We start from the raw sequence: 13746 nt of genomic DNA, 5'->3' as shown, positions 1-13746 counted from the left end.
GATAGAACCCGCGCCCTCGACAGTGAAAGTGCAGTGTCCTCACCACTGGACCACCAGGGAAGTCCCTGCACTTTCCTTCCCAACATCAGTATCTGTAAAGGGAAGTTGTTGAATCAGGGGAATTCTAAGGCACTCTCTACTTCCAAAAGTCCATTAACTAATTTAATTTTTAATGTCTCATTCTGGAAGAAATAACTATATCACAAAATAATACATTCTCATAAAGAAATAAAACTGTCTTCCTCTTCTTTCCGATTATAGATTTCAGCCCTAATCAAAGAAAAGTTACTACAAAATTCACATAGCTGACTGAATTCACATATTCAGTTATATGATCGTTTACTCAATTAATGAAGCACTGAAAAAATGAAGGAAGAGTTTTGACAGCTCAAAGAAACATACCGAAAGCATCTTTTCCTTAGTGGAAGAATATGAATTTAAAATAGTTTAAATAGACAACCTTTTCATCGTCTACTTAAACGAGGAAGGATATTTAGTAGTTAAAATGATGTATTCATTATTCATGTAGCCTTCTGCTTAATTTTTACTAAGTAAAACATAAAAACTATAGTATTTGTCAATTGGTTAACTGATTCAATGTTCATTAATTTTAAGTTCCAAAACTTTATGTTGAAAAATCACACTTTTTCTCTCAGGAAACTCAGAAGTCACCCACTTCTTTTTAGTCTCAACTTTCTGGCATGCAAGATAAAAGGATTACACTCTAAAATTTTCTCCAAGGTATCTTCTAACTCAAAAAGAATTCATTATTTTTTCACACATGCGTTTAATGGCCTCATTTTTAATATATAGATTTGACTACAGGGAGAGAATATGCAGACAAAAGCATTTAAGATTTTGGTTCCTTAGGCAGTTATAGCTCTTGCTGTTAAACAATAAATTCTTATTCTTTGTTAGACACTAGGCACCTACAAGATTGATTAGAAGCAATCAGTCTTCCCCCAACCAGAGTCATGCTACTCTAGGGATTCTTGTTTAAGATTTGTTACCCCCCCGCCAACCTGTCACTTCTCCATTCCATCCATCCTGTTGAGGAACATCACTTCCTACTCAAACTCCTCAGCTAGAAACCTAGGCATCATCCCTCACCCTTCTGACTTCCCTACACACTGCATTCTGACATCAAGTTCTGTCCACTCTACCTTCTAAATATTTCTTAAAATGCCCCTCCCCTCTGCCCTCATCACCACCCACTTCCCACCTGGATCCATGTAAGAACCTTCTGTTTTCTACTCATTCCCCAGAGAGAGAACAAGTTTTCCAAATGATAGTGCATTTTATGTTACTGATATAGCTGAAAAAGTATATCCTAAAGTAATGAACCTTGATTCACAGATAAAATACCACACTGTGAGAGAATTTTTTAAACTCTTACCAATACATATTAAAACTGCACTCACCAAAACAAGGAAAGGATAAACATCTCACTTTAAAATTAGACTTAAAGATATAAATGTGTTATGTCTGTCCCTCTCTCTCCCTCTCTCTCCCTCTCTCTCCCTCTCTCTCTCTCTCTCTCTCTCTCTCTCTCTATATATATATATATATATATATCATACATGGATATATGAAAAATAAAGCAGTCCCTGAGGTCCGGAATTGATCTAACATTCACAGCTAGACCTCAATGTTACTATAACCTGATCTGACCTGTGGTCTTCTGTGGGATATCATCTCACAGAATATATCAAATGAAGCCATTCTGGGACTATGATACAGTGACACAAAAATAAGGTCACTCAATGAGTGACTGCCACTTCGTTACCAACTATAGCTTTTTCCTAAATCTTGTCTGCTCTCACTGTAAACAGGATTTAATGAGATATTCAATCACAGAATTGTCCTTCCTCTGACAGCACCCAATACAGAATGAGTCCCTGCTTCCCTGGAATCAAAGCCCAATTTCTATGACAGCTCTCACAGCTCTTACTGAGCTGCCCTGAGGTATCCTATAATGTCCATTCTTCCTTACTGCAATGAGTAGCAAACTCAACTTGTTCACCTCCAGGTATGTTCTTGGTAGTCTTTAGCTGAAGAGAACTGAGACACATACACACACACTCAGACATATTCATATTCTCCCTCTCTGTGTCTCTAAAAGCAGTTCTTTGACCGTAAGACATTGGTGGGAAATCATTTTGTAAATAATGATCTCATGAATACTACATAGAAGAGGATTTGTGTTACAGAGAACAAACTAGTGGTTACCAGAGGGGAGGGGAGTCGGGAGAGGGGCAAAATAGGTGAAGAGGATTAAGAGCTACAAACTACTAGTTAGAAAATAAATAATTCACAGGAATGTAAGGTACAACAAAGGGAATATAGCCAATATTTTATAATAACTTTGTATGGTGTGCAATCTATAAAAATATCAAATCACTATGTTATATGCCTGAAACTAATACTGTTAGTCAACTATACTTCAATGAACTTTTTTTTTTTTAAAAAAAAAAAGAGGATCTGTTTTCTGTATAGAAAGAGGATGGACAGAAGCAGGAAGTGGTTATACACCTTTACTGTTTTCAAGCACAGTGCGGAATAGAAAGTCTTTCCACCTCCTTTGACTCTCTCCAGCGGCATGCCTATGGCTTCCTACCACTGACATCTGTTCAGAGACACTCTGCATTACTTCATATTTAGCAGGTTGACAAACCAATTGTCAACAGTTGTGTAATACAACCTGGGTACTTGTTAACCATTAACTTTCATCCTTACTCAACCAAATGAACGGCCTCCTATTTAAGAGGCAAGAGGCTATTAAAAGCTAGGAACTCCCCAATTCCTTGTTCTCTGAAAACCGTCATCCCTACAGATGTATTTCAGTCTGTGCCAATTTCCCCGCCTCTTCTCCCTTTTCAGTGACAAGGGTACCCTCCTCCTATTCAACGTTAAGTCTCTCGCAACATTTGGGTCCTTCCTGCTCCTCGTGCCGAGGTTTCAGGCACATTCTCCTTCTCTCCTCCATTTAACTACACAGGACTTTATAGAGTATCTCCCACTGTGGCACACACAGATCTTACCCCTCTTCGTTCCTCGCCCCCCTCCACCTAATGTGCTTTGGCTTCCATTCACTGCCCAGCTCCTCATCTGGTTTCTCCCACTTCCTCGCCCACAATCGGCTCTTAAGCCACTGCAGCATCACCTTTGCTCCCCGGGCTGAAACACCCTGATCCCAACCACTTCTCTCCTAACTGCCAAATGCCAAGCACTTCTTGTAATTTCCCTTGGCGTCTTCTGAGGGCACTGGACACCAGTCACGATTCTCGTCCTGCAGGGCCTTTTCCTCCTCAGCTTCCAGGACCTAATTTCTTTTGGCTTACCTCTTACTTCTTTGGTAGCCCCTTCTCGGTCTGCTTTTCAGGATCCCCTTCTCCCCTGCACCCACCTCATCCTCCTTAGACTCTCTGTGCGCAGACACATCCCACGGCTTCAATCACCACCCGGACTCTGAGACATCTCCAGCCCAGTCCTTTCTTGAGTTCAAACCACTTCAAGAGCATCTCTACGAGATCATCTACAGCTGTCTCGTGTACCACAAGTCTAAAACTAACTTCACTCCCCATGACTGCCACCCAACCTCAAACACTTCTCTTCTGGAATTCCCCAACTTAACGAAATCACCACCTACACAGTCACCCAGGCAAAAACCAAAACTCCTTTCTCTCTTCTTTTTGCCCCGTATTCAACAGATTTAGCAAAACTGTTGACTTGGTCTAAGCATCTCTGGAACCGAACCCTTCAACCCTGCTCCCTCTCTTTTCTCCCCAGATGAGAGTAGTTCATGAGGCCCCCTCATCCTCCACAGAGCTGTCAAGACAGTATGGTACTGGCACAAAAACGGAAATATAGATCAATGGAACAGGACAGAAAGCACAGAGATAAACCCACGCACATATGGTCACCTTATCTTTGATAAAGGAGGCAAGAATATACAGTGGAGAAAATAAGCGGTTCTGGGAAAACTGGACAGGTACATGTAAAAGTATGAAACCAGAACACTCCCTAACACCATACACAAAAATAAACTCAAAATGGATTAAAGACCTAAATGTAAGGCCAGACACTATCAAACTCTTAGAGGAAAACATAGGCAGAACGCTCTATGACATAAATCACAGCAAGATCCTTTTTGACCCACCTCCTAGACAAATGGAAATAAAAACAAAAATAAACAAATGGGACCTAATGAAACTTAAAAGCTTTTACACAGCAAAGGAAACCATAAACAAGACCAAAAGACAACCCTCCGAATGGGAGAAAATATTTGCAAATGAAGCAAATGACAAAGGATTAATCTCCAAGATTTACAAGCAGCTCATGTAGCTCAATAACAAAAAAACAAACAACTCAATGCAAAAATAGGCAGAAGACCTAAATAGACATTTCTCCAAAGAAGATATACAGATTGCCAACAAACACATGAAAGAATGCTCAACATCATTAATCATTAGAGAAATGTAAATCAGCACTACAATGAGACATCATCTCACACCAGTCAGAATGGCCATCATCAAAAAATCTACAAACAATAGATGCTGGAGAGGGTGTGGAGAAAAGGGAACACTCTTGCACTGTTGGTGGGAATGTAAGTTGATACAGCCACTATGAAGAACAGTATGGAGGTTCCTTAAAAAACTAAAAACAGAACTACCATACGACCCAGCAATCCCACTACTGGGCATATACCCTGAGAAAACCATAATTCAAAAAGAGTCATGTACCAAAATGTTCATTGCAGCTCTATTTACAATAGCCAGGACATGGAAGCAACCTAAGTGTCCATCAACAGATGAATGGATAAAGAAGATGTGGCACATATATACAATGGAATATTACTCAGCCATAAAAAGAAACGAAATTGAGATATTTGTAGTGAGGTGGATGGACCTAGAGTTTGTCATACAGAGTGAAGTAAGTCAGAAAAAGAAAAACAAATACCGTACGCTAACACATACATATGGAATCTAAGAAAAAAAAAAGGTCATGAAGAACCTAGGGGTAAGACGAGAATAAAGACACAGACCTACCAGAGAATGGACTTGAGGATATGGGGAGGGGGAAGGGTAAGCTGGGACAAAGTGAGAGAGTGGCATGGACATATATACACTGCCAAACGTAAAACAGATAGCTAGTGGGAAGCAGCCGCATAGCACAGGGAGCTCAGCTCGGTGCTTTGTGACCACCTAGAGGGGTGGGATAGGGAGGGTGTGAGGGAGGGAGACGCAAGAGGGAAGAGATATGGGAACATATGTATATGTATAACTGATTCACTTTGTTATAAAGCAGAAACTAACACACCATTGTAAAGCAATTACACTCCAATAAAGATGTTAAAAAAAATGTAAATCTGATATCTTTTGCCAGCGTGGCTGCCTTCAGAATAAAGACCAAACTCCCCAGCGTATTCACATACTTCCATCTCACCTCTCACCACTTTCCCACAGGCTCCTAAGTTAGTGTCGCACCAGTGTACTTGCCCTTTCCTTCCAAACTCGTCACACCCTCTTATTCTCATTCCTTCTTACATGCTTGAAATAGCCTTCCTCCTCCTCTCTCCTTACCTCTTTTTTTTTTAACTGACCAGTCAAGATTAATCACCCCAGCTAAGGAGGTAAAGCAACAGGAACTTTGATATATTGCTGGAACTTCCATGCCATGTACTTTAAATTGGTTCAATCACTTAGGGAAAACAGGTGGGCATTATCTAGTGATAGATAAGCTGACAATATATACGTTTCCACCCCTGGAAAATACCCTGGAGAAACTGCTGTATATGGGCACCAGAGTGTATACACATACACACACACACACACACACACACACACTCTCACAGAATGGGCTCAGTAGCCAAAGATGATAACCAATCCACATATCCATCAGCAAGAGAACAGACACACAGATGGTGGTATATTCATATAATGTACTACTACTATGCAGTAATGGAAATGAACAAGCCAGCTATACACAACAACTTGGATGAATTTTACAAATAACGGTGACCAAAAGATAACAAAAGAATAGAATGCAGTAGGATTTAATTTCTTTAAGTTCAAAACTGACAAAAGTAAAACTATACTGATTAGGGATGCCTTCATCAGTGGTAAAAATATAAAGAAAAGCAAGAGTCAGGCTACCGTAACTTGGGAAGGGTTGTAACTAGGAAGGGACAGAGGGAGAGCTTCTCGGATGCTGGCAATACTCTCTGTCTTTCTTTTTTTTTTGGGTGGGGAGCATGCCATGTGGCTTGTGGGATCTTAGTTCCCTGACCAGGGATTGAGCCCGGGCCCTGGCAGTGAAAGCGCAAAGTCCTAACCACTAGACAGCCAGGGAATTCCCAATACTCTGTTTCTTGATAGTAGTCACAAAGGTGTTCACTTCATAATAACTCACTGGGCTGTACGTGTATGTTTTATGAATTTTCTATAGATATGTTTCATAATTTTAAAAATTATGTCACTCTTGTGTTCACTTGTTGTATCCTGAGGCTACAATATATTAACTTCTCATAATCCTTTATTCTTTATCTGTTTCTTCCGGTGGTTCTTAGAGAAGAATTTTTTTTTCGTCAGGTGATTTTGTTGTAGAAGCACAGCTGCCCAGGCCTCACCACAGTTCAACTGAACCAGAATCACTGGAAGGTAGCACCAGAACCTGTGAGTAAGGCTTCCTAACTTCACAGGTGACTCTGAACACAATCTCTGGTTACAAACTACTGCCTGGACTGGAAGCTCCTTGAAAACACTGACTGGCTGACTGTCCCCTTCTTCATGTTACCCACACCTAGCCCAGCACCAACAGCAGGCACTCTAAAGATGTTTGTCCAGGTCATGACAAAAATGCATATTTCCAAAACAAACTTGTACGTCTCACGGTTTGGATTTGCGTTACTTCTAGGTAAAACATTTGCACAGTGTAGGTGTTGACACCCAGTGATCGTGAGAGGCTCAGGTCAGGCTCCTGAGGACATCATGTGTGGTCTGAGACACTCTTAGGTCATTCTACCCCTTCAAAGGGCAAACTAAGGCACAGAGGAAAACAAGCAGGCTGTGAGGGCTGCCTAGTACCTACCAAGTTCTTTTTTTCACTTCACACCATCAAAGCACCAAGAGTCCATGCACATTTTAGTCCAATAAATGCACTGTGTCTTTCAACCAATGGAACATGTGTGTGGGTGTGTATGGGTTTGTGTGTGTACTATATACAAAATATATTTTAATAGCTAAATCAAAATAGTCCCTTAACATTTAAAATGTCAACTTACTGTTAGAAATTACAAATAGCTAAACGCATATTTACACAGTTGGAAGTTCCACAACAGAATGCTTTAGCCTACTTTTCTATCAGTTACTATGAAAGTCTCTTATCCACCTCTGTTAAAATACTTACATTAACTGCCTAAAACCACTAATTAGCTTGTAATTACAAACTATTTTTGACATTTACGGCAGGAAATCAGTTATACAAAATTTGGACATTGAGACTATACCTAACTCTTGGAGCAGAAGCAAGCACTGAACTTTATGGTGAAAAAGAAAACTTGTTTACAAGTCTAAAGTGCAAGGACTATTTGTAGAGACATGGATGGACCTAGAGACTGTCAGACAGAGTGAAGTAAGTCAGAAAGAGAAAAACAAATGTCGTATATTAACACATATATGTGGAATCTGAAAAAATTGGTATAGACTGTCTTTTTCCAAAGCAGAAATAGAGACACAGACATAGAGAACAAACATATGGGATTCCTAGGGGGAAAGGGGGGGTGGGATGAATTGGGAGACTGGGATTGACATATATATGATATTGACACTATGTATAAAATAGATAACTAATGAGAACCTACCGTATAGCACAGGGAACTGTACTCAATGCTCTGTGGTGACCTAAACAAGAAGGAAATCCAAAACAGAAGGGATATATGTATACATATAGCTGATTCACTTTGCTGTATAATATAAACTAACAATATTGTAAAGCAACTATACGCCAATAAAAAAATAATAATAAAGTGTAAGGACTCATCAAACTTAAGGAAAAGCCTCCCTACACACACACACACACACACACACACACACAGATTTAAATATGGTAACAGAGGAAAGAAAAGAAAGTATGGCTGACACTTAAGGTCTAATATCTGCAAAAATCTTAAAAACCTAAATTCTTTCCCAACTTCCAAAATTGAGAAAGAAATTACTTCCAAAGGAATGTAACCAAGGAAAATAAATTTGGGTATGTTGCATCTACAAGGTGGTTTGATGTCCTTAATGAAGTACAGCATCTGTGAGACTGTCCTATCGGGTAGACAATAATGTGAATACCTCCATCCAAAGCACATCAAGGACACATTCCCACACCCAGCTGGTTCAGAAGAATACAGGGTAAAGAAAAGACAGACTGATTACTATTCTGTTGTGGCAAACAGCTTATTGGGTTTTCTACCCAAACTGTACAGTGTGCAGAATTTAACCTTATGGGAACCAGCATGGTAACATAAAGTACACTGCTCTCACCTGGATGCTGTTCCCTTCTGTACTCATTTGGTTTATCTCTGGACCACTGCTGGCGCATTCACAAAATGAATGTAACAGCCTTTCCTACAGGGAGGGGCTGAGGACACAAGATGAGATCTTTCACCCCTAAGACCAGTGCCCCTTCAACACATCTGAAGGCAACAGGCTGAAAATGACTGTGATACCCTCCACGGAGAAAGGTGTGGAGACATTACACTGAACATCTGGGTATGTAGGAAGAAGTATGTCCACAAATCAACGCTTCAGCATTGAAATTTGGGAGGAGTTAACTTAAGACCAAAGAAATTATGTAAAAGTAAAAACAAAAATGCTACTCACTAACCAAAAAGCCTTAAAGCTTACCTACTGAAAAAAAAAATTCTATCTAATCTCCTGGTAGGATGGAACCTACAGATCAGATCCGTTATTTGTCTTCTTGCTGCTCAAACCTGAGCCAACTGCATCCCACAATCTACAAGCATTCACCTTGGCAATTTTAATTCTGTCCTTTTTTTTTTTTGGCTGCGCCACGTGGCTTGCGGGATCTGTTCCCAGCCAGAGATAGAACTGAGGGCCATGGCAGTGAAAGCCCAGGATCCTAACCACTAGGCAACCAGGGAACTCCCAATTCTGTAGTTAATTTGATGATAAGACCTAAAATGTTTATATCATCTTATTCTGGAACATCTGAATGTCTCCTTCTAAATCAAGTGCAGCCAGGCCACTCCGTGCCCACAGCCTCAACTCCTTTGGCATCAAGTGGTGTAACTTTGCTGGAAGTTAATGAGGAAGAAGTGGACTTACTATATGTACAAGACATGCACAGAGAGTTAAGGCCAGAGGACATAATTTTACTCTGCGGGAATGAAGGCTTGTTAGCAGTGCAAAACTGACTCGTCACACGGCATTGTGAGATACAGCACAGCAAACTCAGCGTTCAGCACCATGGTCACACTGGGAACAGTTTAGTTTGAGCAAATAGCATCTGGAGCTTTATGTTGCTATTCTGCATTTTTATTGGTTATACAGTTTTGTTGGTTTTTAGGCTGTCTCGTTTGGGTTGTATTGGTGTGTAAGAGCTATATGCATAAGTACATCTACCTTTATAAATATTTAAGTGACAATGTATTTAAAGTAATTAAGGCAATGCTGGGCTTCTGCAACTTGGTTGTTAGATTTTTACATTGTTTTTCAATTTTAATTATCCCAAACCTTGCAAAAGTTTGAGAAACACTGCAATTTTAAGGATACTGAGAAAGAGATCTTCAAAATGTGCCCATCTTACACTTATTTGTAAGTAAACTGGGGCATAATGGATATAGGGTCAGTCCTTCAGTTGGCTCATCATCTGAGTAGAGGTAAAAACCTCCCTCAACAGTTTCCCCAGCTTCTGGAGATCTTTGCTTAAGACCTTCCTCCCTCACCGCCACCCCCTCAACCCTTTAAATCTCACTTTGAGTCTAAGAGGAAGACTTGGCTCCAGTTTTAAGCAAGTAACAATAGTGAGAATAGCTCAAAAAGATTCAGTGCAAGTGATGAAGGATTCAGAAACCAGATGTTTGTCAAAAAAGAGTAGTGATGTTTAGGGGATGGGCAGAAGGGGGAAACCGTAAAGCATGACCACTGTCATAAAATGTCTGAAGGGCTGCCATGTTGCTCCACCTGGAGTCTTACGTAGCTCCAAACGGTGGCTCTAGAATTACAGGGGGAAGTTACAAGGATGCACATTTTGGTTTCAGATGCTGAGGACCACTCCCATTTATCGAAGAGACACTGCACACTAGGACTCTGCTAAGTGTTACAAGGTTCATGTAGAACCTTCCAGCTATTGGCCTTGATCACTAAACTAAGAAGAGATGAGTTTAGGTCAGGCTATTTCTCAAGTTCGTTCTTCTGCAGAGGCTTGATGAAGAGTATAACCAGTAGTAAGTTTCCATAACTCCTTTTTCTTTTCCTGCTTCCTTAAGAGATGAGGTAGAATACTGTTAAAAGACCAAGATAATGGACAAGGATATTGGGGAAGAGAGCATCAATCACTGCCTTTCAGAAATAACGACATTTTTATTACATAAAAATTAACAAAGTAATCTGAGGTTTGTAAAACATACACAGTGGAGGAAGAAATAAATCAATGACAATTTAAAAACTTCTATTGTGATACATTTTGGTTGCAAGTGATTATAATTTAACCAACATATAAACAAATTGTAACATAGTAGGTCATAATTGTAGATTATTTTAGTTATGTTGAGACGTTAGTAAATGTCATAGTGTAATCAAAAGTACTAAAGTTGATCTCACAAATCAGTATTTTCCCATTCCTTGTCTTGAAGGTAGTAGCTTCTGACAAATTACAATATGGCTAGTCTACTGCTTCAGGCTGCAAGAGATATGGCAAACAGGGTAAAATAGCCTGGATTAGAGCAAAAATTATAGCATGTCAATGAATGAAAGAGTATCTAAATTCTAGCCTTAAATTATATTTCCAACTCATAGAATTTAAAAAGTATTGTAGAGGGACTTCCCTGGTGGCACAGTGGTTAAGAATCCGCCTGCCAATGCAGGGGACACTGGTTCAAGCCCTGGTCCAGGAAGATCCCACGTGCCGTGGAGCAACTAAGCCCGTGCGCCACAACTACTGAGCCTGTGCTCTGGAGACCGTGAGCCACAACTACTGAGCCCACGAGCCACATCTACTGAAGCCCGTGCGCCTAGAGCCTGTGCTCTGCAACAAGAGAAGCCACCACAATGAGAAGCCTGTGCACCGCAACGAAGAGTAGCCCCCACTCTCCACGACTAGAGAAACCCTGCGCACAGCAACAAAGACCCAATGCGGCCAAAAAAAAAAAGTACTGTACAATGCAGATTGTATTTAAACTATATGTGAAATAAATTTTCTAAAGAAAATGCTTAAAATAAGAATGCTAAAAGATGAACGAAACTAAGTCTTAGCTACGTCAGAGAACAAACTCAAAGCAGACGCTAAAAATATTAGGGGGCTTAGAATAGTCCTGGGATTTAAACATACATTCAAATTAAAGGTACAAAAATTTGATTATGAAAGATGTCCAAAGAGAAAAATCACATCAGGCATCTCAGACACTACTGAAATTGATAAATTGTTAACATACAAATATACTGCATCCCTTTTTTCTTGAATAAAAACTTATTTCAAAACTGAAATATGAAGGGGCAAGGAATATTTGCCTTTTGCATGACCTTATTTGACCTCTGCAAATCTAGCCAACTGTCCAGCTGGCTGTCTTAACTAAGAAAGATTTTTTAAAAACCAATATCCACCTAATTCCACCTATCAGAATACCTTATATATGGCACAAAAGTAATCATCAAACATCAAGTGCCAGAAGTATTTATCGTTTGGATAAATGAATTAACAAAATGACCATGGTCTCAGCCCTCAATGGGCCTGTACATAATTTTCCCTTTCCTGAGACGATTCTATGGGGAAGAGCCTCCTATAGGTTATTGAGGGTTTAAGAACTCCATCTAAACCCAGGTAACCACATTCAATCACAAAACCTGGCCAACTTTTAGAGACACGGAGCCAGACATATCATTTCTCTTTCCCACTTCCAGAAGCATTTCCCAAGACCACTGAACTTTAAAGGGGAAGCAGCCTTAGCAATTACCTAACCTTCCTCATTTTGCAGATAAGGAAACCAAAGTCAAGCAAGACAACGCTGCAGAATTTGAATGCACAGACCCTACTATGCCGGTGTATAGGATAATGTATGGTTCATTTCAGGAACCATACACAAAACATCCTAAAACTGTCTTTACATCTGCAGTGACTGAGGAACTACCACCATCTTCATTTTCCAAATATAGATAACTAACAGGTTTGGCTGCAGCGGTGATGCAGCTCTAGACTGCTGATACATGACCTATGCACACTTCAGGGGTCAGAATGGACCCCATCTCACAGGTGGTAGAACATAGCAGTTAAGAATACAGAAGTTGAAAGGCCAAGGAGAAAGGCCTCAGGTTCCAGCCCCACTTCTTCTGACTGGTACAAGGGGACAATGTCTCTATCCTCTGAGTCTCAGTCTCCCCAGCTGCAAAATGGGGAAGACAATGCAGCCATATTCCATAAGGGATAACAAGGGTGAGATAAAACACAAAGTATCTCACATAATGATTGCATATAAAACATCTAAAAAATGGTAGCAATGTTGAGAAGAACAGGATCCCTAATCCTTAGGGTAATGGTTTACTTTATCAATAGAAGAGACAAAAACAGAAGTGGTAGGAGCATGGGCGAGTAGGGATGAGAAGAGACCTAGCCAGGCAGTACAGACCCAGAGAAACTCCCCTGGCCCTCTCTACAATGAAGAAAGCAGTTTGACAATCACTAGTCAAGGGAATATCTAGTTTCCCTTATTTCATATGACAGGGCCATAAAATGTCCATTTCCATAGTTTAAAACCTCATGAAATAGTGATCTTTTCTTATAACTACCAGTGTATCATTCTGTCTGACCCTCATCTCATAAATGCTCTCCCAAGTATTTCCCTTCTTCCCCCAACCCTTTAGAATTCTTTATTCTGCAAATGAAAATTTCTCTTCCCATTACCTCTGGAAAGAGCTTATTATGCAGCTGCGTTATAGCAGACCTGAGTTCCCCTGTTTTGAGGAAATGAGAAGAAGAAAACAATCAGATTTATAGAAGCAAGTACTGAGGAAGAGTCATTCTCTCCACAGCGATGAGTCAGCAGAGCATCTCTGATTTATCTGGACTATAATCCAATTTTTCAAAATACATATTTTCACAAATACATAGAAACAACCCTATTCAAACTTAATCCATACAAAACTTCCCTTGACAATCAAGAGACTTAGAGGTAAAGTCATTTCCTGGGCTATTTATTTAATGAACTTATTGTGTCCAAGATCCCTAATCTCACGGCATGCTTTGTCTAGTGCAAAAAACAGACCCAATATACCCGTAATTATAAAGGTAAGTGTTACAATAGAGGAAAGGAAAAATGCTGTGAGTAAGCAAATGGCAGAGTTCTAAGCCTGACCTCAGGCCTTGGTTCCAACATCTGTTCCTCGGGCAATCCTTTTCCATTGTCCTGGCCAGTGTGGTCCTCCTGCCCCAGCTCATTACCACTTCACTTACAGCCCTGCAGCTGGAACCATCGTGTGTGTGTGTGTGTGTGTGTGTGTGTGTGTGTGTGTGTGTGTGTGTGTG

General features: G+C 40.2%; 1 protein-coding gene across 15 annotated transcripts in view; it reads right to left on the bottom strand.

The window, feature by feature from the left end:
* The window catches only part of DCLK2 (doublecortin like kinase 2), a 156864-nt gene that overhangs the window by 137812 nt on the left and 5306 nt on the right, over positions 1–13746 (bottom strand). The window lies entirely within an intron of this gene.

This window comes from Aethalodelphis obliquidens, unplaced genomic scaffold, assembly GCF_003676395.1.
Source record: "Aethalodelphis obliquidens isolate GAN/ISIS:26980383/991018 unplaced genomic scaffold, ASM367639v1 scaffold17, whole genome shotgun sequence".
Classification (NCBI taxonomy): domain Eukaryota; kingdom Metazoa; phylum Chordata; class Mammalia; order Artiodactyla; family Delphinidae; genus Aethalodelphis; species Aethalodelphis obliquidens.
Note: the sequence above shows the minus strand (reverse complement) of the source record. Positions and strands in the feature narration are given on the sequence as shown.